Source organism: Tupaia chinensis, unplaced genomic scaffold (assembly GCF_000334495.1).
Source record: "Tupaia chinensis unplaced genomic scaffold, TupChi_1.0 Scaffold000625_1, whole genome shotgun sequence".
In the NCBI taxonomy this organism is placed as follows: Eukaryota; Metazoa; Chordata; class Mammalia; order Scandentia; family Tupaiidae; genus Tupaia; species Tupaia belangeri.
In genome coordinates this window covers 1,232,439-1,237,173 of record NW_006160145.1, presented here as the reverse complement: position 1 = coordinate 1,237,173, position 4,735 = coordinate 1,232,439, and the positions used below count along the sequence as shown (strand labels likewise).

Genomic DNA, 4,735 nt, shown 5'->3' with positions numbered 1-4,735 from the left:
CAGCGCCAGCCACGGCAGTGAGCAGAGGAGCTGGAATCCAAACCAGACCTGTCAGCTCTCCCCTACACCCCAGGTTCCCCATGATTCCTACCGTGAAGGACATTCAATCAGTGACTCACTAAAGGGACACAGGCATGAGCCCTCCATCTGTCCAGACTGTTCCTTTTTTTAGCTTTTGTTTTTTTGTTTGTTTTTGTTTTGTTTTGTTTTGTTTCTTTTTTTTTTTGCCATAGAGCACATGTGCTCGCTGGTAAGAGACAGAGACAGTGAAAGAGGGAAAGTGAGAAATCACTCTCTGATTGGGTGGCCACACCGCAATCCTCTCTCCTCTATTCTCCTCCCGGGCTTTTGGGCACATGTGCGCTCGCACGTGCACGCGCACACACACTCACACACACACACACACACACACACACACACACGGTGTTTTCCAGGCCACTGTGTCTGGGACTGAAGCCGTGTCAGACATGTAGGAATCCAGTGCCTTAACCACCATGCCACTTTCTGGCCCTGCAGAGGGTAGAGGCCTGCCCTTTGGATCTCCTTGGGGCAGTTCTATAGAGCCACCCCTGCCTGGATTGACCTCGGCAAGGGTCCGCTCTGCCTGCTCCCACTGCTCCCCTGCCCACTCCAGCTTCTTCCCCTCCCTGCCACGGTGCGAAGCCCGAGAGCACCCCAATTGTAGCCTCACACATGACTCCCCTTCTCAGAGTTGGCTCCTGGGAGCTGATGGGAGGCCTGACTTGCGGGCGCTCCCGCAACCCCGTGGCCAGGTTGAGACCAGAACCCAGGGCGCCAGCAACCCCTACTCCCAACCCCTTGTCGAGGGTTTGGCTATTCCTTGGGGGCCAGGCCTGAGTGCTGGGGACTTGGCCCCACATCTGTACCCTCTCACCATGCAAAGGTCACGCACCGTCTCCCCGTCGATCGAGACAGCGATAAAGTGGCCAAAGATCACATGTAGACAAGTTTAAAACTGAGAAGTAGCCCAGAGGACCCAGGGTGGGAACAGCAGGTGGGTGGGAGGGCCAAGGAGGCGTCTCAGAGGAAGGGGCAGGGGAAGAAGGGGCCCCCGAGGCTTGTGCCGTGTCCCACAGCTCACAGGCCAGTTAGACTGGGTCAGGGGCAGGCTTGGTCACTCTGGGATTCAGGAAGGGGACTCCCTGCAAGCCCACTGACGAGCTCACGTGCTCCAACGAGCTGAGCACGTCACCCAAGTCTTCCGAACCTTTCTTGGCAAACGACTTCTGGCTACTTGACACCTTCAAAGTCACAGATAGACCCAAACCCAACGGTTGAGACCCTCTCGGCTTTCCAATCCTTTTCAGGGAGAGTGTTTCAAATGGAGGTGGAAAGAGAGCCAGCAGGTGGTGTAGCAGTCATGTTGCTGGACTCCCACGTGGCTGATCGTGGTTCGAGTCCCAGACCTGGTGGCTTGAAAATCATGCCTGGCGTGTGTGAGCGTGTGTGCCCAAGATCCTGAGAAAAGAATGAAGAAGGGACTGCGGCATGGCCATCCCCCTGGGGGTGATATCTCGCTTTTTCTATCACTGTCTCTGTCTCTCTCAGGTGAGTGCACATGCCCTAAGGCAAAAACTTCTAAAAAAAAAAAAAAAGAATGGTGGCAGAAAGAGAAAAGGAGACCTTAAAGGTGGCCTGGGCAGGGGAAGGGAGCAGGCGAGGAGGAGGGTCAGGGTGCACACAGGAGGACCCGTCCGCCCCCCTCAGAACTGTGACTGCGGCTCATCTAGGCTGTAGTCACTGAAGCCACCGCTTTCCAGCCTGGACTTCGGCCAAGGCATCCAGCGAGGAGGCCCACGAGCACAAGGTCCCCAGGGTGAGCTTCTGGGCCGGCCTCCTGGACCTCTGAAGGCAGCCTTCCCAGAGCAACAGCCACGGAAGACGCATTGCTTCCCATCACACCCACGGATGGGCGGTGGCGGGAATGCGGGGCTAGCTAGAACTGGGAGGGGCTTATATTGGGTGGTCGAAAAGTCATGATGTGTTTTTCCTTGTCTTTAGCAAAAATACATCATGACTTTTCCAGAGACCCAGTATAATGTTGCACTGGGAGAGAGGGGTTTTCCTCTAACGTATTGGTCAAAAGTGCCCATTGTGGGACCAGTAGTTGGCATAATGGCTATGTCACTGGACTCCCATGTAGTCGACCATGGTTCAAGTCCCGGACCTGGTGGCTTAACTCATGCTGGGCACGTGTGTGTGTGCCCAAAATCCCGAGAGGAAAATGGAGGAGATGGGACTGCGGCGTAGCCATCCTCTGGGGGGTGATTTCTTGCTTTGTGTCTCTGTCTCTGTCTCTCTTTCTGGCAAGCACACACGCCCTATAGCAAAAACCTCTCACTCCACTCAAACAAATAAACAAAAAAAAGTGCCCATTGTTCTTTTTGTTTTGTTTTGTTTTGTTTTGTTTTAAGAGAGATTTCTGCTGTAAGGCATGTGCACTCGCCAGAGAGACAGAAAGCAAGAAATCAACACCCCCCTCAGGAGGAATGGCCATGCTGCAATCCCTTCTCCTCCATTCTCCTCTCTAGATTTGGGTATGCATGCACACGTGCCTGGCATGAGTTTTAAGCCACTGGGTCCAGAACTCGAACCACAGTCAACTATGTGGGAGTCCAGTAATGTGAACATTAAGTCATCTGCTGGTCCTTCTTTGGGCCTTTTTAAAGATAAACTCAGCTATGGTGCAGATCCCTGCCCGGACCCACACACCCGGACATGCAGCTCCGTGAGCAAGTGGCTGCAGGCGTCTGCTGGGTTCCTCCCAGCTGTGAGGAAAGCCCTTGGCGAGCACCCAGGGCGGGTCAGAAAGGCCAGGGAGTTCATGCAATCTCTGCCAGTGGCACCAGAAATGGAGAGTAAAGAGCCCTGCTTGTTGTTCCTCGCGTGTGACAACATGGAGGAATCTGATTCCTCCAAATCCTGCCTTCGCCCTCTGCCGTCTCAGTGCTCAACCTCTTCACCTGTTAGGTAGCCACGGCTGTAGGATTTTCCTCTGCAGTTTGTCGTCAGCTGGATCAGATCATTCACGTAAAGCAATTTTCCCAGGACCTGGAGGAGTCGGTCCTCAGTAGAGGTAGGTCCTGCATCTCCCAATTCCACCAACTAGCTGCAAATGAAGGCAAACCGCCAGGTCTGGGACTCGAACCACAGCTGGTCGTGTGGGAGTTCAGCACCTTAACCACTGTGCCATCTGCGGGCCCCTTAAATAACATTTTAATATTTATATCTTTGTACACCTTTGTAATTGCATCTGTTAATCTAGAGAGAACATATGCCAAGTAGTGGTGGTGATTTGTGAGGTTTAGGACTATAGAAACGTGTCGAAGCTACACAGTTCTGTAATGTCTGAAATTTTGCAACAGGCATTTCATCAGAAACCATGCCGACCCTGTCACACTCCCTCGACGCCCTTTTATCTTGAGCCACCAGGACACTAAGTGGATTCCATGCAGACATTACCAGCCACCTTCCAGAGCTCATGACAAGCTATGGAGTTCTAGAGAACAGGAGGGGCCCTGCTCCAGGAGCAAAACAACTGCGAACGAAGAAGCCTCAGAAAGCAGCACCTAAAAAAGAAAAGTAGCAAAATAGGAGCCGGAAAACATCGCTGATGTTCTATCCTTTGTACAGTTTTTGTATTTTGGTATTTCTCCTGTTTTCTACCATGAGCAAGTATCTTTTTCATAATCAGAAACATAACACATAAATTTAAAGAGGTGACGTCAAGGTGGTGTGGTCTCAGCTTGGCATGATGGCTTCTATTCATGGCAAAGATAAAAAGGGAAAATGTCTACTTTATATCCATACGCAGATCAAACCGAGGACACCTAGGCGGGTCTAAAGCCTCTCTGAGTGCCTGGAGCTTTTTTCTGGGAGTAAAAGGCCCAGATCACCATAAACAACAGGGACCCCCCCGCCCCGCCCCGGTACCCCTGTAGACAAGCAGTATAACGCATCGGGCTTTGGTCTGGATTAGGTATTGATACCCTTGAAATGACAAGCAATTTTTCTTTGGCCAGACGCAAACCACCCTGGACCTCAATAATGAGTCCAAAAGGCTTCCCCAGTTAAACCTGAAATCAGTCTCCACCACCCAGAGCTGAGGTGGAGCTGGGGAATTGAGGAATGAAAATTCCTTACCAGACCAGTTGATGCCGGAGAAGGGGAAGGTACAGAACTGGGGGAGCCCGGCTCTCCCTTTTATTGTTGAAAACCCCGCCTTCCCTACCAGGAAATGCTATTGGTATCACCTGGACTTTTGAAGCCTCCAGTCCATGAGGCGATGAGGCAGGCGGTTTGTCAACCCCAGGGGGCACTGTCTCAAGCAGCTGTAGAAAAACCAGTCTCCCCACTTCTGAAGGATGGAATGATAGGAGATACATATGATGACTCCCTGCCCTGTCAGGAATGGCTTGTAGGTACGGGACCTGGCTTTGGGAAGTTCTGCAAAAGAACCTTCCAGGCCCTTGACCCGTCCACCTTGCCAGGTTCTCGGAAGATCCTCCATGACCCACGCGGTGATCTTCGTGAACCTGTAAGGGCTTGAGACTTCGGCCCTCTGACTGTTTGGGAGTCCCTTACCGAACGTTACGTTAAAAGGCTAGGCGGCATCTAAGGACAGCCTTTGATCGGCGGGGGCTGAAGCTTACTAGAAGTAAGTGAAGGAAGGATGCTTCCGCCCAGAGGTGTGAGCCCAAGGCTGGCTGCATGT

General features: G+C 52.3%; 1 long non-coding RNA gene across 1 annotated transcript; it reads left to right on the top strand.

The window, feature by feature from the left end:
- Positions 1-2,882: 2,882 nt before the first annotated feature.
- On the top strand, positions 2,883-3,647 carry LOC114009804 (uncharacterized). Its single transcript, XR_003551185.1, has 2 exons — positions 2,883-3,097; positions 3,387-3,647. It is a non-coding gene; the product is annotated as an uncharacterized LOC114009804 (long non-coding RNA).
- The last annotated feature ends 1,088 nt before the right edge of the window (positions 3,648-4,735 follow it).